Below are 23,252 nucleotides of genomic sequence, written 5' to 3' on the forward strand. Positions count from 1 at the left end.
ATTACAAGGAGACAGTTGACTTTGGTCATATTCACTTCTTTTGAGACATTTACAATCCAAACTATAGCAGGCTATTCAGAAATTATTAAAATTCTTACAATTCAATTATAAAAAAATAACACAACTTAAAAATAAGCAAGAAGATGAACAGATATTTTTCAAGAAAGACAAATGGCCAGTTAGTACATGAAAAGTAATCAGCATCATGGAACACAAGAGAAATGCAGATGCAAAGCACAGCAGGAATCCTTGACACGCCTTCACCCTGCTGCACCTGAAGAGCTGGCAAGGACAGGCAAGAGCACGAAGCCCCAGCCCTTGATGACAGGGACATAAAATGACACAGCCACATTGGAAAACAGTCTGGCAAGTTCCCAAATGACTACACATAGAATCTCCATATGACCCAACAATTCCATGCCTGGGTATGTATTCCCAAAAGAAATGAATATGATCGTGTAAAAACTTGTACATAAATGTTTTTAGCAGCGTTAGTCATAGCAGCCACAAGGTGGCTATTCTTTGGACAACCCAAATGGGTATCAACTGAGAAACGGGCAAACAAACATGGCACATCCTGCGCATCTGTATGGCTCTGATACGCAGGTGGACCAGTCACCAGCCCTGGACACTGTGTAGGGTGCAGGAGCCAGGTGAGCCCGCCCTCCTGCTCATTCACAGTCACTGCGATTGGTCCCATTTGGCACAGACCTCACTCCCCAGCCTGCCTTCCTGCACCATCCTCAGTAGAGAAGGCCCAAGCTGATCACACTCCCCAGGCCAGACCAGCAGAGAGGAGGGGGCTTCTAACCTTCTAACCTTCCAGTGTGCCCAACCAGACCTGTAGATAGACTGAAATCCCACCCCCACCCAGATCAAAGCTGGCCAGGCTACTCAACACAGACGCCACAAGACCCACTGCAGCTGCACTCTCAGCAAGACAAGAGGACTGTCCCCAGCTGGACAAGCATCAGTGCAAAACACACAACACAAGAAAACAAGGCAAGATGCACCCGACAAGAATGCAGAGTCGGACGGGGAAAGCCTCCACTGGAAGCTACTCAGAGGAAACTCCAAACAGATAATTCCAAAATGCAATTATATTAAGCACATTCAACATGCTTAATGACACCATGAACAAACGGCAGAATGAAACAGAAGAGAATAAAAAAAAGAACCTCAAGGGACAGTGAGATGAACTCAAAGGGGACATGATCAAATGCAAGAGTAAATTCCAAGTAACAATAAAAAAAGTAAAACTAGAAATTAAAATAGACTTCAATAGAAAGACGGGAATGCTAAAGAAAAACCTAAGAAAAATGAAATAACTTATTTATAGGCTGGAGAAATGGCTTAGCAGTTAAGGCACTTGCCTGCAAAGCCTAAGGACCCATGTTTGACTCCCCATATCCCACATAAGCCACATGCACAAGATGATGCATATGTAAGGTCATACATGCACACAAGGTGGCACGTGCATCCAGAGTTCGATTGCAGTGGCCGCAGACCCTGGCACAGCAATTCATTCTCTCTCTCTCTCTCTCTCTCTCTCTCTCTCTCTCTCTCTCTCTCTCATAAAAATAAAACAAAAAATTTAAAAATAAAATAACTTATTTTCAAGGCTCCCAAGAAAGGCTCACCAACAAAATAGGTCATATGGAGGACAGACTATCTGAGCTTGAGGACAAGACAGCAGAAATAGATAAAGAGTTCAAAATCAATGACAAGTTAAAAAAATGCACGAAACATGAGAGAGGGATAGAAAGGTGGCTAAGTGATTAAGGCACTTGCCCACAAAGCCTCACAACCCAGGTTCAATTCCCCATTACCCACATAAAGCCAAATGCACAAAGTAGTGCATACATCTGGAGTTCTTGAAGTGGCTGAAGGCCCTGGTGCACCCATTCTCTCTGTCAGTCTCTCTTTCCTCCATCTCTCTTTGCTTGCAAATAAATAAATTTAAAATAAAATAGACATGAGAGAAATGTGGGATACTTTAAAAGACTGAACAGTCAAATCACAGGCATACAAGAAGGGGAAGAACTAGAATCTAAGGGCATACAGAATATCAGTGACAAAATTATAGATGAAATTTTTCCAAATCTTACCAAAAAAAGGCTTCTCCAGGTATAAGAGGCACACAGAACATCAAATATGAATATATGAGCACTAAGCCAGCCCTACAAAGAATACCATATACAATACTTCACACTGAAGAGAAGAAACACTCAAAGGCTACAAGAGGGGAAAAACAAGAATCAAAACTAGAACAGAGCCGGGCGTGGTGGTGCACGCCTTTAAGCTCAGCGCTTGGGAGGCAGAGATAGGAGGATCACCGAGAGTTCAAGCCCACCCTGAGACTGCATAGTTAATTCCAGGTCAGCCTGGACCATAGTGAGACCCTACCTAAAAAAAAAAAAAAAAAAAAAAAAAAAATTGAGAACAGACATGAAAGCAAATGAAGAACAAGAGAAAAGAAAACACCAGGGATGTAGGGATGGCTTAGAGGTTAAGGCATTTGCCTACAAAGCCAAAGGACCCAGGTTTGATTCCCCAGGACCCATGTTAGCCAGATACACAAGGGGACATGCATCTGGACTTCCTCTGCAGTGGCTGGTGGCCCTGGTGCGCCCATTCTCTCTCTATCTCCCCCATTCTCTGTCAAATAAGTAAATAAAAACAAATTTTAAAAATAAATAAACATGGGCTGGAGAGATGGCTTAGTGGTTAAGCACTTGCCTGTGAAGCCTAAGGACCCCAGTTCGAGGCTCGGTTCCCCAGGTCCCACGTTAGCCAGATGCACAAGGGGGCGCACGCGTCTGGAGTTTGTTTGCAGAGGCTGGAAGCCCTGGCGCACCCATTCTTTCTCTCCCTCTATCTGTCTTTCTCTCTGTGTCTGTCGCTCTCAAATAAATAAATAAAAAATTTAAAAAAAAAAAGAATCTTTAAAAAAATAAATAAATAAATAAACAATGGAGATCAAATGGCCATAACAGACATCTATAGAACATTCTATCCAAACTCTACAGAACCTCATAGAACCTTCTCTAAAATAGATCATATATGAAGCATAAAGCAGGTCTCCACAAGTTCATTAAAATTGGCATGGCTCCCTTCATTATATCTGACCATAATGCAGTAAAGCTAGAAATCAACAGAGAAACAACAGGACTCAAGAGATGGTTTAGTGGTTAAGCACTTGCCTGTGAGTCCTAAGGACTCCAGTTCGAGGCTCGATTCCCCAGGACCCATGTAAGTCAGATGCATAAGGTAGTATACGCATCTGGAGTTGTTTTGCAGTGGTTAGAGGCCCTGATGCGCCCATTCTCTCTCCCTCTCTCTCTCTCTTTCTCTCTCTCTCATAAATAAATAAAAATAAATTTTAAAAATTTTTAAAGAAAAACAACAGAAAATGTACCAACTCCTGGAAATTAAATAACACACTATTGAATAATAAATGGGTTATTGAATAAAGGAAATAAAAAATTCCTAGATCTGAATGACACTGAAAACACAACATACCAAAACATACAAGACACAATGAAAGCAGTCCTAAGAGGGAATATCTCTAAAAACCTGTATTACAAAAACAGAAAGGTCTCAAATAAATAACTTTAACAATCCTTCTAAACGCTTCTGAAAAACAAAAACAATCTAAACCCAAAACTACCAGATAGAAAGAAGTAATCAAGATCAGGATAGAAATCAATAAATTGGAAATCAAGAAAACAATTTTAAAATTTGATAAAACGAATAGCTGGTTCTTCAAAAAATAAACAAGATTTATAAATTTATAAACCCCTGGCCAAATCAAAATAAGAGGGAAGAGTCTAATCAGCAAAATTAAAGATGTAAGAGATACCAATTAGAATGTGAGAATTATCAGAACATATTTCAAAAATATATATTCCAGTAAATTGGAAAATTGGAAGACATGGATGACTTTCTTGACATATATAACCTATCAAAGCTAACCCCAGAAGTGATAAGGTATCTGAATAGGGCTATTATGTCTAATGAAATTGAAGGAGAAATTAAAAGCCTCCCAATGAAAAAATGTCCAGGCCTGAGTGAATTTACTACCAAATTCTCCCAAGTCTTTATAGAAGAATTAAAACCACTTCTTCTAGAGTTATTTCACAAAATTGAAAAGGAAGGAATGTTTCCTGAACCTTTCAGTGAAGCCAACATTACAGTAATACAAAAATTAGACAGATACAAAACAAGAAAATTGTAGAGAAATATCCCTAATTAACTTGGCACAAAACTTCTTTAAAAACTAAATCTAAGAACACGTCAAAAGTGGCATCTACCTCAAACAAGTAGGATGCATGCCAGGGATGCAATGGTGGTTCAACATATAAAAATCAATACATATGGGCTGGAGAGATGGCTCAGTGGTTAAGGTGAGTGCCTGTGAAGCCTAAGGACCCATGTTTGACTCTCCAGATCCCACATAAGGCAGATGCACAAAGTGACGCAAGCTTAGCAAGGTCGAACATGCGGACGAGGGGGTCCATGAGTGTGAAGTTCAGTTGCAGTGACTGGAGGCTCTGGTGTGCCAATTCTCTCTCTCTCTCACTAAATATCACAAAAAAGGGGGAGCTGGAGAGATGGCCAGTTAAGGCATTTGCTTGCAAAGCCAAAGGACCCAGGTTCGATTCCTCAGGACCCACTTAAGCCAGATGCACAAGGGGGCCCATGCATCTGGAGTTTGTTTGCAGTGGCTACAGGCCCTGGTGCACCCATTCTCTCGCTCTCTGTCTGTCTCCTCTGCTTGCAAATAAACAAATAAATTATTTTTTTAAATCAATAAATGTAATACATCATATAAAGGACATTAAGGACAGAAACCACATGATCATTTCAGTAGATGCAGAAAAGGCCTTTGACAAACTACAACATCCCTTAATGATTAAAATACTAGAGAGACCAGGGATGAAGGGATGATATGGCAACATAATAAGGACTATATATAACAGAAATAGGGTCCATATCATACTAAATTAGGAAAACTGTGAAGCATTCCTGCTAAGGTCGGGAACAGGACAGGGATACGCCCTCTCCCCACTGCTATTTAACATAGTATGTCAAATGTTAGCTCAAGCAATAAAACAAGATAAAGAAGTAAAAGGACACAAACTGGAAAGGAGGGGCTCAAGAGATGGCTTAACCGTTAAGGCGCGTGCCTGCAAACCCAAAGGACCTCTGGGTTCGTTTCTCCAGGTCCCACGTAAGCCAGATGCACAAGGTGGCGCATGCGTCTGGAGTTCGTTTGCAATGGCTGGAGTCTGGCATGCCCATGCCCATTTTCTCTCTTTCTTTCTCTTTCTCTCTCTCTCTCTCTCTCTCTTTCCCTCCCTCCCTCCCTCTCTCTCTCCCTCCCTCCCTCTCTCTCTCTCTCCCTCTCTCTCTCTCTAATAAATAAAATAAAACAATTTTCTTTAAAGTTTTAAGGGGGCTGGGGGCGGCGCAGCCAGAGGGAGAAGACAGCGGCCGCAGCGGAGCGGCGGGTTACAGAATGTCTGGAGCAGGTGTTGGAGGCTGTGTCCATGGGACCCATCCATGGTGCACAGATTTTTCGCAGGTCTTGGACAGATAAGGGCCCTTCATTACCAAGCAGACAGCATGAGGAATTCTGTCCCTTCATTCAAAAGCTTCCGGAGTCGCACTTTGGGCACACGGCTTCGCAGGGTGTCCCTGTGGCCATGGTCTGCACCTTCTCCGAGGCCTTTAGCACCCCAGGGTTCCAGCCAGTCCTGGTGATGCACTTCACCATGCTTCTCTGAACCATGAAAAGGCAAACAAAGCCCGGGATTAAACGCCGATACACGCCGTTCACACATGGAAAGGGCAGGTACACAGGGAAGGAGCACGTGGCCAAGACATTGGCTAGTCAGAAACTGGACTGACCCTCGCTCGCAGTCAAGAACGGTTCTGAGCCATTGCAACAGTGCCTTTTTCTTCACATAAAGGAGTTGCTTATGAGAGAGTCTAATTTTCTGTTTAAAAGGAGCCTTAATGATTTGTATCTGAACTATCAGGTTCTTGAAGAAACTGGCATTTAAAGAAAATTGCATTGATTTCTTTTTCAGTGGTGTTCATGAGTTCAAATGGACAGACCTGTGGTGATCTGCAGGCTTGGGAGGCAGGTTGTGTGACGGCCTAAGGGAGGGAGGGGGAGCGGGAATGAAGCTGTGGGGGAGCCCTCCCCCTCCCTCTGGCTGCCTTCCTGACCACGTCCAGGCCACTCCTCTGTGCCAGAGGGACATGTCAGCTCCATTCCTATGTGTGAAGGATGTAAGACTTTTAAGGTTGATCTTATGTAACTGGGTTCTCATGCCAGTTTCTAAATCTCATCTCACTAGAGATGATTCAAATTGGCCTTTATTGTAATGACTCAAGACTTTGTTCTTAACTACCATGATTGCTTTGAGGGCCTGGAATTATAATTATATATTATACTTTAATTGCTTGGAAAAAAAAGTTTTAAACAAACTGGAAAGAAAAAAAGTCAAACTAGCCCTATTTACAGATGACATGATTCTATACTTAAGTGACCCAAAAGACTCAACTAAAAAATCTCCCTCCTAGAGCTGATAAATGCTTTCAGCAAACTGGCAAGATATAAAATCACTATACAATGCTCAGTAGCCTTCATATATACCAATGACAAACATATAAAGAAAGAAATCAGGGAAGCAGTCACATTTATGCTAGCCACAGAAAATTTAAATGTCCCTAACCAAGGAAGTGAAAGGCCTCTACAATGAATATATTAAAGCACTGAAGAAAGAAAGTGAGGAAGACATGAGAAGATGGTAAAATCTCCCATACTCCTGGATTGGAAGAGTTAATATCATGGAAATAGGCATGCTACCAAAAATAGTCAGGCTATAATCAAAAAAATCAAATGAGACAATAAAAAAGTCAAATCAAGAAATGAAAATGGGCTGGGTGTGGTGGCACACACCTTTAATCCTAGCACTTGGGAGGGAGAGGTAGGAGATCATCATGAGTTCAAGGCTACCCTAAGACTACATAGTGAATTCCAGGTCAGTCTGAGCTACAGTGAGATCCTACCTCAAAAAAATAAAAACAAAAGAAAGAAATGAAAATGGGGGCTGGAGAAATGGCTTAGTGGTTAAGGTACTTGCCTGCAAAGCCAAAGGACCCAGGTTCAATTCCCCAGGACCCATGTAAGCCCAAGGGGGCATATGCCTCTGGAGTTCATTTGCAGTGGCTGGAAGCCCTGGCACATCCACAGTCTCTCTCTCTCTCAAAAAATAAAGAAAAATAAAATATTTTTTGAAAAATAAAAGAAATAAAAATGAGTTGAAGTGATGGCTCAGCAGTTAAGGCGCTTGCCTGCAAAACCTAACGACCCAGGTTCAATTCTCCAGTGCTCATGTACAGCCAGATGCACAAAGTGGCACATGCATCTGGAGTTGTGTTTACAGCAGCTGAAGGCCTTGTTGAGAACATTCTCATTCTCTCTCTCTCTCTCTCTCTCTCTCTCTCTCTCTCTCTCCTTGTAAATAAATAAATAAAATATTTTAAAAATGAAATGAGGGCTGGAGTTATATACAGTCCTTATTATGTTGCACAAGCTATGCATGGTCAAACACATGCACAAGGTGGTTTATGCATCCAAAGTTCAATTGCAGTGACTGGAGGCTCTGGTGTGCCAATTCTCTCTCTCTCTCTCTCTCTCTCTCTCATTAAAAAATTACAAAAAAAATCAATAAGCGTAATACATCATATAAATAGACTTAAGGACAGAAATCACATGATCATTTCAGTAGATGTAGAAAGGGGCTGGAAGGAAGTTAAGGCACTTGCCTGTGAAGCCTAAGAACTCATGTCCAAATCTCCAGGTCCCACATAGCCAGACACACAGTGATGCCAGCACACAATGTCACACATGTGCACAAGGGGTGCACGCATCTGGAGTTCTTTCACAGCTGCTGAAGACCCTGGTACACCCATTCTTTCTCTCTCTGCCTCTCTCTGTCTCTCTTTCTCTCTCAAAAATAAATAATAAAAAAAGAAATAAAAATAGAATCCAAGTAAAATATGGAAATGCTGAAGAAAAACATAACAGAAAACAGAAATGCAACGCCCCTCTTAAAAGGCTCCCAAGAAAGCCTAGCCAGCAGAATAGACAACATGAGAACAGAATTTTGGAACTTGAGGACAAGACAGAAGAACTATACTAGGACTCCAAAAATATTGCCAAGTTCAAAAAAGTGTATGAACGAACATGAGAGAACTTTGGTATACCTTAATATATATATATATATATATATATGTATATATATATATATATATATATATGGCTCTTGGCAATCAGGAAAGGGAAGAAATAAAGCCCAAGAGCATAGAGACTATCTTCAATAACATTATTGAAGAAACTTTTCCCAACTTTACAAAACAGAGATGATCCACATACTGGAGGTGCACAGTACACTAAGTAGACAAGACCAGAGAAAAGATGCCCCACAACAAATAATAATCAAAACACTAAACACAGAACACAAGGAGAGAGTAAGAAAAGCTGTTAGAGAGAAACAGCTCATAACATATAGAGGTAAACCCAACAGAATTACCTCAGATTGTTCAATGGAGATGCTTAAAGCCATAAGAGCTTAGAATGGAGTATTTCAAAAACTAAGTGACCATGGCTGCCAACCCAAACTACTATAAAACTATGCCTCATAACAGAAGATGAAAGAAAACCCCTTCATGATTTAAACCAGCTGTATGAGTACATGAGTACCAAACCAGCCCTACAGAGAATACCACATGGAACACTCCACACTCAGAGATGATCCAACATGCATAAGAGGGGAGAAAAAGAAACAATCAGAACCAGATTGGTAATAAAAACATGCAGAGACCAAAACATCACCAAACTCCACAAAACCATCAACATGACAGGGATTAACTCACACCTCACAATTGTAACTCTGAACATAAATGGCCTCAATTCCCCTATCAAAAGACACAGCTTAACAGGCTGGATCAGATAGCTAGTTCCATCCATTTGCTATCTATAAGAACTCCACATTACAATAAAAGATAAACACATCCTTAGAGTTAAATGATGGAAAAAAGATTTTCCAAGCAAATGGAATCCCAAAACAAGCAGGAGTAGCTGTATTTATCTGGGACAAAGTTGACTTTAAACAGAAAGCAATCAAAAGACATAAAGAAGGTCACTTCATACTCATTAAAGGAACAATTCAACAAGAAGATACTACAATCATAAACTTATATGCACCAAACAAAGGAGCACCTAATTTTATAAAACAAACTTTATTAGACAATAAAAAAGATATAAATCCCAATACAATAATTATATAGCAGGAGCCAGGAATGTTAGCACATGCCTTTAATCCCAGCCCTTGGGAGGCAGAGGTAGGAGGATCACTGTGAGTTTGAAGCCACCCTGAGACTACATAGTGAATTCCAGGTCATCCTGGGCTACAGTGAGACCCTATGTCAAAAGAAAGTGATGAAAATTTGCAGGAAAATGGATGGATCTGGAAAAGATAATACTTAGTGAGGTAGCCTAGGCCCCGAAAGCCAAATGTCACATATTCCCTTTCATACATGGATCCTAGCTACAAATGTTTGGACTTCTATGTGAGTAGGACTAAAAGTCAGCAGCAGAGGCCAGGAAGCCAGAAGGGGACATAAAGGTCACTGAGAAATCCTGTTGGAACTAAGCTGAAAACCTCCTCCATGTAAACCAGCTGATCAAAAGCTGGAAAAAGCTACACTGCATGCAGTCCAATGGAAGAGAGAGAAATCACCAGTGGAGATACTCAACAGTGGACATCACAAGCCTTAAATTTTGCCAGCCAGGCCAAATGAGCCAATGGGTGCAATAGTGGCATGTCTGTCATGGGGGAAACCGACCACTCTCTAATTGGACTGGAAGTCCACTCCATGAAAGGAAATACATCCCTGATCCTGAAAACCTACAAAAGATGTAGTCATGAGCCCTAGGGGTGTAACATCTGCTGGTGTCTGGCTAAATGTATATACTATACTCACCAAACTGCCCAGTAAGCACTTCTCTCAATGTTCATACCCATATATTAATGCTACTCTCACATTTGGTTAGAGAAGCTTCTCTTTTCAGATGGTGGTGACCTTGGGATGACTCAGAAGGCACCATGGTTCTGAGAAGAAGTGACAGAGGACTACTCAGCACCGAAATATCTCTATCACACCTTCCAAGGCTCAGGGTCCATTGCAGAAGAGGTGACAGAAAGAATGTAAGAGCCAAAGGAAGAGTAGGACTCCTTATAACATGCTCCTCCAAACACAAAATGGCCTGGATATCTATGACCTCACAGTGCCTGACACTACCTACACAAGACCATCATAACAGGAGGAAAAGATGATAACATCAAAATAAAAGAGAGACTGATTGAGAGGAGGAAGGGATATGATAGAGAGTGGAGTTTCAACAGGGAAAGTGAGGGATGGAATTACCATGTGTTATTGTCTAAAATTATGGAAGTTGTCAACAAAAAATTAAATAAAACATTTTTTAAAAAAACTGATAAAACAAAGAGCTGGTTCTTCAAAAACATAAGATTGGGCTGGAGGATGGCTTAGCAGTTAAGGCATTTGTCTGCCAAGCCAAAGAACCCAGGTTCAATTCCCTAGGATCCACATTAGCCAGATACACAAGGGGGCACACGTGTCTGGAGTTCATTTGCAGTGGCTGGAGGCCCTGGCATGTACCCATTCTCTCTCTCTTTCTCTGTCAAATAAATAAAAATAATTTGAAAAAAAAAAAAAAAACAGCCGGGCGTGGTGGCGCACGCCTTTAATCCCAGCACTCGGGAGGCAGAGGTAGGAGGATCGCCGTGAGTTCAAGGCCACCCTGAGACTACAGAGTTAATTCCAGGTCAGCCTGGACCAGAGTGAGACCCTACCTCGAAAAACCAAAAAAAAAAAAAAAAAAAGAAGATTGCCAGGTGTGGTGGCACATGCCTTTAATCCCAGCACTTTGGAGGCAGAGGTAAGAGGATTGCCATGAGTTCGAGGCCACCCTGATAATACAGAGAGAATTCCATCTCAGCCTGAGCTAGAGAGACCCTACCTCAAAAAAAGAAAAAAAAAAACATAAGATTGATAATCCACTGGCCAATTTGATCAAAATACAAAAAGAAAAGATTCAAATCAGCAAGATTGGAAATGAAAATAAAGACATCACAACTGCCACCAAAGAAATTGGAAGAATCATCAGGGCATATTTCAAAAACCTATTATTCCACAAAATTGGAAAACCTGGTAGAAATGGATAAATTCCTTGACTCTTACCACCTTCCAAAACTGAATTCAGAACAGATATATATCCTAAACAAACCTATTATTTCCATAAAATTGAAAAAGTAATTAAAAATCTCCCAACAAAAAAAAGTCCACGTCCTGATATAGTCACCATTAAGTTCTACCAAATGTTCAATCAAGAACTAAAACCACTTCTGAAATTATTTCTGATAATTGGAAAAGAGGGAATGAACAGATTAGTGGGGGTGAAATGACCTAAGTGAGGTCAAGGAAAGAGATTGAGTTAAAAAAGTGTGGGGAGAGAGTCAACCAAAATTCAGGATATTATGAATAGCCATATGATAACTTACTTTTTGGGTAATGGCATACTCAGAAGCCATAGATTGTTACTAGAAATATTTCAATGCCATGGATGAAATACCTTCCAGTGAGTTATTGGCCTGGGAGGTCCCTAGTTCTCCCAAAATATTACAGGCTATTGCCAAGGCTCTTGGTTTCCCACCAAAAATAGATGGTAAGACCCTATTGCTGAAGACTGCACATGTCTGGGCTGAAAGGTCACTGAGAAATCAAACTGGAGCTGAGCTGAAAACCTCCTCCATGTAGACCAGCTGACAGAAAGCTGGAAGAAGTTGCACTGCATGCAGCCCTATGGCAGACAGAGGTCATCAATAGTGAAAACAGTGGACACTGCAAGCCTCAAGTTTAGCCAGTCAGGACAAATGATCAAACAGGCACAATAGTAGCATGTCTGTTATGGGGGAAATCAACTGCTCTCTAATTGGACTGGAGGTCCGCTCTATGGGAGGGAATATATGCTTGGTACTGAAAACCTAATCAAAAGCCATGGTAAGGGAGGCCATAAGACTTAGGAGTGTAATTCTTGCTCTTGTCTGGCTACATGCATATATTATGCCCACCAAACTGTCTATAAACACTTTACTTAATGTTCATACCCATATATTAATGTTACTCTCACTTTTGGTTAGAGAAGCTTCTCTTTTCAGATAGTGGTGACCACTGGGATGACTCAAAAGGCACCATAGTGCTGACAGAGGAGTATTCACCACTGAAATGTCTCTATCATATCTTCCAGGGCTCAGGGTCCATTGCGGAAGAAGTGGCACAAAGAATGTAAGAGCCAGGACTGTTTATGATGCAATCTTCCAGACAGAAATTAGTCCGGATATCCATGACCTCGCAGTGCCTAGCACTACCTTCACAAGACCCTCATAATAGGAGGAAAGGATGATGACATCAAAATACAGAGAGGAGGAGGGGATATGATGGAGAGTGGATTTGTGATGGGAAAGTGGGGGAGGGGAGGGAATTATCATGGTTTATTGTCTGTAAATATGGAAGCTGTCAATAAAAAAAGTTAAAATAATAATGATAAAGAAGAAGGAGGAAAAGGAGGAAAAAAAAGAAAAAGAGGAAATGCTTCCAAACTCTTTCTATGAAGCCAGCATTACTCCAATACCTAAACCAAACAGAGTACCAACAAAAATAGAAAATTATAGACCAATTTCCCTAATTAATTTAGATGTAAAAATTCTCAACAAAATCTTTGCAAACCAAATTCAAGAGCACCTCAAAAGCATTATCCACCTTGATCAAGTAGGTTTCATCCCAGGGATGATGGCTCAACATATGGAAATCTATTAATGTAACTCACCACATAAATAAACTTAAACAGGAGAATCACATGTTTAATTTAATAGACGCGGAAAAGACCTTTGACAAAACACAACACCCCTTCATGATCAAAACACTGAAGACTTGGTATGGAGGGACCACATTTCAGCATAATAAAGATTATGTGTAAAGCACCTAATACCCAGATCACACTAAATGCAGGGAGTGGGGGACTTGCAGTGTTCCCATTAAGGTCTGGAACAAGACAGGGATGCCCACTCTCACCATTGCTTTTCAACATAGTACTTGAAGTTTTAGCTCAAGCAATAAGACAAGTGAAACAAGTAAAAGGGATATAGTCAGGCATGGTGGCACACGCCTTTAATCCCAGCACTCAGGAGGCAGAGGTAGGAGGATCACCGTAAGTTTGAGGTTACCCTGAGACTACATAGTGAATTGCAGGTTGGCCTGAGCCAGAGTGATACTCTACCTTGAAAAAATAAAAATAAAAAAATAAAAAATAAAAAGGGATACAAATTGGTAAGGAAGAAGTCAAGCTAGCCCTGTTTGCAGATACATTATTTTATATACAAGTGACTCAAAAGATTCCACCAAAAAACTTCTAAAAGTAATAATTTTTTCAGTAAAGTGGCAGGATACAAAATCGTTATACAAAAATCAGCAGCCTTCCTATATGCCAAAGATATGGAGAAAAAGATAAATGACACTATCCTGTATTCAATAGTCACAAAAAATAAATACCTTGGAATATCATTAACCAAGGAAGTGAAAGACCTATACAATGAAAACATAAAAACACTGAGGAAAGAAATAAAGGAGGACATGAGAAGATGAAAAGATCTCCCATACTCGTGGATTAGAACAATTAATACTGTGAAAATGGCCATCCTACCAAAACTATTATATAGATTCAATGTAATTCCAGTACAAATCCCAGAAACATTGCTTACAGAGACATAAAAAATAGTCTCAAAATTCATATAGAAGAACATAAGGCCTCAGATAGCCAAAAATATCCTCAACAAAAGAAACGTGTCTAGAGATATCACCATACCTGATTTCAAGATATACTACAAAGCCATAGTAACTAAAACAGCATGGCACTGGCATAAGAAGAGAAATACAGATCAATTAAGTAGAACAGAAGACCCATCTCTAAATCCAAGCAAATAACAGCTACATCTCTTTGACAAAGGGGCCAAAAATACACACTGGAGAAAAGATAGCATCATCAACAAATGGTATTGGAGAAATTGGGTAACCAATAGGGTAACGTCCTAGGGGTGTAATGTTTGCTGGTATCTGGCTAAACGTATATACTATGCTCACCAAACTGCCCAGTAAGCACTTCTCTTAATGTCCATACCCATATATTAATGCTACTCTCACTTTTGGTTAGAAAAGCTACTCTTTTCAGATGGTGGTGACCTTGGGATGACCCAGCAGGCACATGGTGCTTAGAAGAAGTGATAGAGGACTACTCAGCACTGAAACATCTCTATCACACCTTCCAAGGCTCAGGGTCCACTGTGGAAGAGGTGGCAGAAAGAGTGTAAGAGCCAAAGGAAGGGTAGGACTCCTTATAATGTGCTCCTTCTGACACAAAATGGCCTGGATACCCATGACCTTGCAGTGCCTGACACTACCTACACAAGACCGTCATAAGAGGAGGAAAAGCTGATGACATCAAAATACAAGAGAGACTGATTGAGAGGGGGAGGGGATATGATGGAGAGTGGAGTTGCAAAGGGAAAGTGGGGGTGGGAGGGAATTACCATGGACCCTTAAGGATATTTTAAAAAACTATAAAATATCAATTGAGAAGGGCAGGGATAGTGGATCTGTAGTTCCACCTCTTCTTGGGATAGCTTCAGAGCACGAGGCAGGTGTCCAGACAGAACTGCCCCTACTCTTCTTCCAATCTGCCTGGCTGGTGTCTTGAGCTGCCTCACTCTGGGCTGTGCTCCTCTACTGGTCCCACACCTTAAGGTTACTTCAGAGACTCCATTTGGGATGCCCACGTCATGCAGTACACAAGCAGGAGGTGTTAGCCCCCACTTATTCAGAGCCCAGCATCTCTAACCCCAACCATGACCTCTATCCAACTCTTTGCTGTTGGTCTTAGACAGGATGAGGCCAGCAGGAATCTGAGTTACTTAGGGATCCATGGCTCAGAGCTGTTGCTAAAGTCCTGGACATTCAGGGGTTGGTGGAGGAGGCTTCTCTGTGTCAAACCACCCTTGCTGGGACCCTCAGGTGTCCCATCCCCCACATGTTATTCATCACCTGACCCTAGACATCCAACTTCAGCTTAAGTCAAGACCATCACAGAGGCACCACCCTTCCCCCCAAATCACCCACACACGCTGGAGCCCACACATAGACACACATGCGCATGCATATATGCACACATGCACACACAAGTGCACGTGCTATCAATGCCACCTGTTGCACTGCAGCTGCACAGTGGGTCCTCCCTTGCCTGTGGTAAGTTTCCTGCAGCCACTGTCAAAACGACATCCATCTACTCTCTCACAGTTCCGGATCCCAAAGCACAAAACCCAGCAGAGTGCACCTCCTAGAAGTTCTGGGGGATCCTCGCAACACTTGCTGCTTCTGGCAATGGCTAGCTTCGGGGCTGCCTATGTCCATTGTCTGGGCATCTGGATATGGCTCTCTCTGCGTGTCTGTGTGTCCCTCTTCTGGGTCTTATAAGGACATTTACCATTGGATTAGGATCCCTGACTCATTATTAAGCTATCCTGCCAGCCTTCATTAGGCAATTGTTCGTAGGCCCACCCCTTGGGGCCAGGCCTGGGTTTGGGCTCCTCTTACTTTGTGCCCCCATGAACATGGGCTGTGAAGGCACTGCCCTGGGGCCTCAGCTCACCCCAGGGCCTTTCCCAGGGAGCTCCCAAGACAGTTCTGTGCACCTCACCCAGCACTGCGAACAGATAGAGGGACAGAAAACACCAGCTGTGCAGCACCCTCACCCTGTAGGCTGGAAAATGTTGTTGTCACCTCGGGGGTTCAGCACTGGGGAGGGGAGAGCTGTCAGGACGGGAACTGTGGACCCAGGAGCTAAGACATCCCTGGGAATCCCTGGAATGTTTTGTTCCCTGCTGCGCAGTTGGAGTTTATTATGCCTTCCCCTCCAAATGCTAAGGTATCCCTGCACAGCTCTCGGTTCAGCAGGATCTTAAGCAAAGACCTTAATAAGCTATGGGTGTTAATACCCAGTGCAATAAATAAGACGTGACTGCATGGGGTGTTCAGAACTGTAAAGTACAGCAGTCCCGCATCGGCTGACACGCAGTGTGAAGGAGCCGGGCCAGGACTCGTTCCCACGGCTCAGTTTGCGTATGGGAAGTCCACACACAGAAATCGCCCGCTCCAGGGACCGGCTCAGTGGGTCAAGTGTTTGCTACACAAGCGTGAAGACTGGGTGCAGACCCCCAACACCCACGTACAAGCCAGGCATGGGAGCACACCCCGAATCCAGTGCTGGCGAAGCAGACAGGAAGAGCCCCAGGGCTCGCTGGCTGGCTAGTCTAACTCAACCAGTGAGCTCCAAAGTCAGTGAGAAACCCTGTCTCAAAAAATAAGATGGGGGCTGGGTAGATAAATAGCTCCATGGTTAAAGGTACCTGTTTGCAAAGCTTACCAGCTCAGGCTCAAATTCCTCAGCACCCATGTGAAGCTGAATGCAATATGGTGCCCACATCTGTGACCCAATGCTATGACTACACCAACAGGAGGAGCCAGGAAGGACTGAAGCCAGCCGGAGCTAGTCTAAGGTTCATGATGAGGCACACATACCTCAAAGTTGCCCTCCAACATCCACACGCCCACACATACAAATCATAACCAAATGTATTTATTTACTTACTTGTTTTTTAAAAAGTAAGGTGGAATGCCAGGCGTGGTGGCACACGCCTTTAATCCCAGCACTCGGGAGGCAGAGGTAGGAGGATCGCCGTGAGTTTATGGCCACCCTGAGACTACAGAGTTAATTCCAGGTCAGCCTGGACCAGAGTTAGACCCTACCTCAAAAACCAAAGAAAAAAAAAAAAGTAAGGTGGAAGCCGGGCGTGGTGGCGCACACCTTTAATCCCAGCACTCGGGAGGCAGAGGAAGGAGGATCACCTTGAGTTCAAGGCCACCCTAAGACTACATAGTGAATTCCAGGTCAGCCTGGGCCAGAGTGAGACCCTACCTCAAAAAAAAAAAAAAAAAATAGCAAAATCAAACAACAACAAAAAAGTAAGGTAGAAAAGCGATTGAGGATGACACCCGATATTGACCTCTGGCCCCTACATGCACACACATTCGTGTGTCCCCACCCACATACACACAAACATGCACACCCACCCACCACACCACACACACAAATCTCCCACTCAGTTTTGAAATCAGTCTCCCCACTGTGCAGGTGAAGCTCTAGTGTATAGAGGTGTTTTCTTTAAAAATTTCACCCACAGCAGTAAATAGTGAGAAAATCAAAACTTATTTAGTGGTGACGTAACAGGTCTCTTGGAGAGCAACAGAGACTCATCTCAGCTCTTGGGTGGGCTTGCCTCAGGAACGAGGGTGCTGGGCTCTCAGCGGGCATCCAAACTCTGCAGAGCCAGAGGCTCTAGTCTGTCTCTCCATTTCATGCACAAAAAAGGCTGAGTTTAAAACGAAAACCTTTAATAGAGAGAAAAGGCCAGTTTAGAGGAAAAACTTTTAAAGCTTGTTACAAAGAGGATGCAAACTTTATTACATAGAACAGCAAAAGTAAAATGCTGGACTAGAGCTGTGGCTTAGCAGTTAAAGTGTTTTCCTGCAAAGCCGAAGTACTCAGGTTTGATTCCCCAGGACCCACGTAAGCCAGATGCACAAGGGAGCGCATGCATCTGGAGTTCATTTACAGCAGCTGGATGCCTTGATGTGTTCATTCTCTCTCTCTCTCTCTCTCCCTCAAATAAATAAAATAAAATAAATATTTTCTTTTTAAAAAAGTAAAAAGCAAATGCAGAATGCTCCCTGTAGCAGGGAGGGGACCTGAGCGGGTTGTCACCGAGCACTCTGGACCCCAGGCGCTCATTACTGAGGATGAGTCTGCCCTTGGCCCGCGTGGCAATTAGACGTCAAGTTGGGATGAACTTTATCAGTTAATCCTCAAGGCCTGTGGGGCTGTGGTTGGTTGGGGGCTCAGGTGACGAGCACAGACTCAGGAGGAATCTCAAAGCAGGGCAGGGCTCACAGCATCTGCCGAGTGGTGTTGCTTCTGCACAGCCCTGTCCTCCCTAGCATCTGCTTGACTTAGTTACCTCACACCAGCTGCAGATCCTCTCATTCTTCCCCAGTATTCTCCACTTGGCTGTTAGACCCTGTCATTTTAGCCATTGCATTCTCAAGGCAAGGCCAATAGCCAAAGTGTGCCCAGAAGTAACTGACCCGCAGCCAAGGGGGCAGAGCAAGATTGCTGACCCCCAAGGGCCTCCCTGACTACCCAGCACAATCGTCCTCCTTTATGTCAGAGACTGGGGCAAGCCCATGACAGAGGACAGAATGGACGAAGCTTTAATCCTCCCCCAGGAGCTGGAAGAGGCCACACAGTACGGATAAGGGAAGCTGGCTCAGCGGATCTGGGACCCGAGTCCTCAGCCAGGAGTAAAGTGGCTGGTGGTGAGGTCTGGAAGGTACCCGGGCAGAGGTGGGTGTTTCTTTCTCTGGAGAGGGGACTCAAGGGGCACTGCAAGGGAGAGGGTACCAGCTGCCAACAGCGCAGCAACCATCTTACAAACACTGTGCCCACCGCGCCTAGGTCTTGGGGCTTTGGAGCAGCACATCAGACTCCCCTCCTCAGGCTAAAGCCACTAAAGCAAGTCGCAGCCCGAGAAGACCAACAGACACACCACCCTGGGGCGACAGCCCGGCCGGGAGAACACCTTGATTTCCACAGTGGCTGCACCAGCTTATATGACCACAAACACTGAATAAGTGCTCCTCTTTCCCAGAATCCTCACCAGCATTTGTTGTCATTTGTTTTCTTAATGCTAGCCATTCTGATGGGAGTAAGATGGAATCTCAAAACAGTTTTAATTTTCATTTCTCTGACAGATAAAGAGGTTGAACACTGTTAAAAATGCTTATTGGGAGGCCAGAGAAATGGTTCAGCAGTTAAGATGCTTGCCTTCAAGCCCAATGCCTTGGGTTCAATTCCCCAGTGCCAGATGTGCAGTGGCGCACGCATCTGGAGTTCATTTACAGTGACTTGGAGGCCTGGTGCGTCCATTCTCTCTATCTGCCTCCCCCACTCTCTCTGTCTCTGTGCATATGTGTGTGTGTGTGTGTGTGTGTGTGTATAAAGTGATGGCCATTTGTGTTTCTTTTCTTGAGAATTAACTGCTCCTTTCATTAACCCTTCTATTGATTGACATATTTGGGGCTGGTTTTTAATTTTCTCAGTTCTTGATGTGCTCTAGACATCAAACCCACTTCTGAGGTACAGCTGATATTTCTGCCATTCTGTAGGTGTTTTGTTTACTCTGCTTATAGTTTCCGTTACTGTGAAGAAACCTTTTGAATTCATGTAGCCAGTCGCATTTGCTGATTCTCAGGACTCCTTCCTGCACTACCAGAGTTCTTTCCAGAACATTCTTACTTATACCTGGAAGGTCCACTGAGTTCCCTATGTTTTCTCTAGTGGTTTCAGCATTCCTGGTTTTCAATTAAGGGCTGGACCCACTTTGAACTGATCTATGTGCAGGATGAGAACTGTGGATCTAAATTCATTCTTCTGCAGGTGGAGCTCCAATTTTGCCAGCACCACTCAGACAAGTAGTTTTCTTTCTCCGGGTGGCTCGTCTGTGACGAGTAAACATGACTACCTTCACCCTAGTGACACTACAGCAGCTGTGTTGGAACACGGGTGGACAGGACATACGAGAGGGGAGAGCAGGATGGGAAGGAGTCAGAAGGAAGCTGGGCCTCCCAGGGTAGACAGAGCATGATGTCTTACTTACCATGTGGGTTGCTATGACAATGCACCTAAGCTGGTCCTTCACGAAGGAAAGGGACTTACTTGGCTCACAGTTTTGGAGGTTTAAGAACATGGCAAGGTCATCTACACACTGTGAAGGGCATCACAGTGAGGGGAACAGGGGTAAAAGAGAACTCACAGTGAGGCAGGAAGCCAGAGGCATGGTGGTGCCTTATTCCTCTTTATATAAGAAATTACTCTCCAGAGGAGAACTAACAGGATCCCTCAGAGCCACATCAATCCTTCGCCAAGAAAGCAGCTCACTGACCTAATCACTTTTCACTGAGCTCCACCTCTTCAAGGTCTCACTGCCTCCTAACATCATCACATTGGGGACTAAGCTTCCACATGAACCACCCAGGGACAAACCACAGCAGTGCCCGGAGTGAAGAGTCAGGAATTGGGAACAAAAACACACTACTCAGTGGTCTTGGGCTAAAGACCAAAAGATTACTAGCTCAAAGAGAAGTGTTTGCCTCCAGACACAGGAAAATGTGGGGAGCCCTGCCCTTGACCAACTTGAATCTTCAAACCTTCTGAATGTCTTACTGACAAAAGGAACAAATAAATTTTTTAAGGGATCAGTTAAAATTTTAAGGAAGTGTGAAGCTAGAGTCACAATAAAAATTTCTGACTCTGGGGCTGGAGAGATGGCTTGGCGGTTAAGCACTTGCCTGTGAAGCCTAAGGACCCCAGTTTGAAGCTCAATTCCCCAGGACCCACGTTAGCCAGATGCACAAGGGGGCACATGCTTCTGGAGTTCATTTGCAGTAGCTGGAGGCCCTGGAGCGCCCAATCTTTCTCTCTTCCCCTCCTCCCCGCCATTCTCTCTTAAATAAATAAGTCGATCTTAAATAAATAAGTAAATAAAAATAAACACAAAATTTTCTGACTCTGGAGGGCTGGAGAAATGGTTTAGCAGTTAAGGCACATGACTGAGGAGCCTAAGGACCCAGGTTCGATTCTCCAGTTCCCAGTAAGCCAGATGTACATGGTGGCGCATGAGTCTGGAGTTTGTTTGCAATAGCTGGAGGTTCTGGTGTGCCCATTCTCTCTCTGTCTCTCTCTCTTTCTCTCTCCATCTCTCCCCCACCCCTCTCTCTGTAATAAATAAACAAAAATAAATCTAAGCTGGGCATGGTGGCACACACCTTTAATCCCTGCACTTGAGAAGCAGAAGTAGGAGGATCACTGTGAGTTCAAGGCCACCCTGAGACTACATAGTGAAATTCCAGGTCAGCCTGGGCTAGAGTGAGGCCCTACCTCGGGGGGTGGGGGGGGAGCGTTCTGACTCTGACTCAAGAAGCCTAACCTCCCTGTTCTTCCTCAGCTGTGGGTGCTGGCTGGAGTCTGAGGCATACTTGCCCTGACACTTTTGTGGGGGAGGTTCCACCTTTTCTCAACAAATCTCCTTTGCCTTACAAAAAAACCTTTAAAGTATATTCATTTTATTTCAAGCAGACAAAGAGAGAGACAGAGAATGAGAACGGGTGGGCCAGGGCATCTCATCAGTGCACATGAGCTCCACATGCATGCACCTTTGTGCATCTAGCCTTATTGGTTACTGGAGAGTTAACCCAGGCTGCCAGCTTTTGAAAGCCAGTGACAAATCCTGAGTTCTCTCCTCAGCCCCTTCCCCTCCCCCCAAACACACACACACACACACACACACACACACACAATTCTTATAGAGAATTTTCAGCAATGGCCATTAGATGCCCAGGAGGAAAATGAAAAAGTTCAGGATGGGAAGGTCATGCCCCAAACAAACCCAGCATCTTCCTCTCACACACAGCCCCAGCATCCTACCAGAAACATGGAGTGTGTCAGTTCATATGTTAAGTCCAGGCAGCTTCAAGCCACGCCTCCTCCTCTCTCAGCTCTTACCAAGTTTGCCTCTTGTACATTCCTTGATGGACCAGGGGTCCCCTGAGTTTGTTATGGTTTCTACACCAAATTACTACAAATTTAGTGGCTTAAAAATAGTAGGAATTGGGCTGAAGAGATGGCTCAGCAGTTAAGGCACTTGCCTGTAAAGCCAAATGAACTGGGTTTGATTCCCCAGTACCCATGTAAAGGCCAGATGCACAAAGTGGTGCATGCATCTGGAGTCCATTTGCAGTAGCTAGAGGCCCTGGCACACCCATTTCTCTTTCTTCTGTCCATGTCTCTCTGTTTGCAAATAAAAAATATATTTTTCCAAAAATAATAACAATGTACAGGGCTGCAGAGATGGTTTAGAAGTTAAGACATTTGTCTGCAAAGACTAAGGATCCATGTTCAACTCTCCAGATCTCACATAAGCCCGATGCACAAGGTGACACACGTGTACAAGGTGAAACACATGTCTAGAGTTTGATTTCAGTAGCTGGAGGCCTCGGCGCATCAATTTTCTCCTCTCTCTGTCTCCCCCTCTCTCTCACTCATTCATTAAAAAAAAATAAGAATTTATCATATTGCCCTCTAGAAACCAGACATCCAAAGTCCATCTTTCCTGGCTAAATGGGGTGTTGACAGAGCTGGCTCCTTTCCTTTTAATTAATTAATTATTTATTTATTTTGAGAGAGAGAGAAGCTAATAAAGAGAGGGAATGGGCACACCAGGGCCTACAGCCACTGCAGATGAACTCCAGACACTTATGCCACCTTGTGCATCTGGATATAAGTGGAATTGAACCTGGGTCCTTAGACTGCAGGCAAGCACCTTAACTGCTAAGCCATCTCTCCAGCCCAGTCCTTTCCCTTTTAGATGACCCTCCATTCCTAACCCCAATGTGATGGTATAGGAGGTGGGGGCCTTTAGAAAGGGGTGAAGCCCCTGGGGTAGAGCCCTCATCACTCTGACTGGGGCTCAGAGAGCTGTCCTTCCCTCCTGCCTTTGGGGGTGCTGTGAGAAGGCACCCCTGCGGAGGAGAAGGCACCAGCTGCCAGCACGAGGCCCGTGAGCAACAGCTGCTGCTGCGTGCTGGTGCCCAGCTTGCGGTGCCTTGTCATGGCAGCCGCTGCGGCGGACTGGCACAGGTGATGGTCACAGACTCTGGGGACAATGATGGGTACGTCTTCAGACGCCGTCATTGAGCCTTTCAGAGCCTCACCGGGGAAGTCAGGGACAGGGCTGCGTGGAGATGGGGCCCAGAACCAAGGGCTGCAGGCGGCTCTGGACGCTGAAATCAGCAAAAGAAAGAACTTCCCCTCAGAGTCCCAGAAGGATTCACTGTGGACCACTGGCCCAGGATGTGAGAACACATGTGGG

The sequence above is a fragment of the Jaculus jaculus genome, chromosome 4, assembly GCF_020740685.1.
Source record: "Jaculus jaculus isolate mJacJac1 chromosome 4, mJacJac1.mat.Y.cur, whole genome shotgun sequence".
Classification (NCBI taxonomy): domain Eukaryota; kingdom Metazoa; phylum Chordata; class Mammalia; order Rodentia; family Dipodidae; genus Jaculus; species Jaculus jaculus.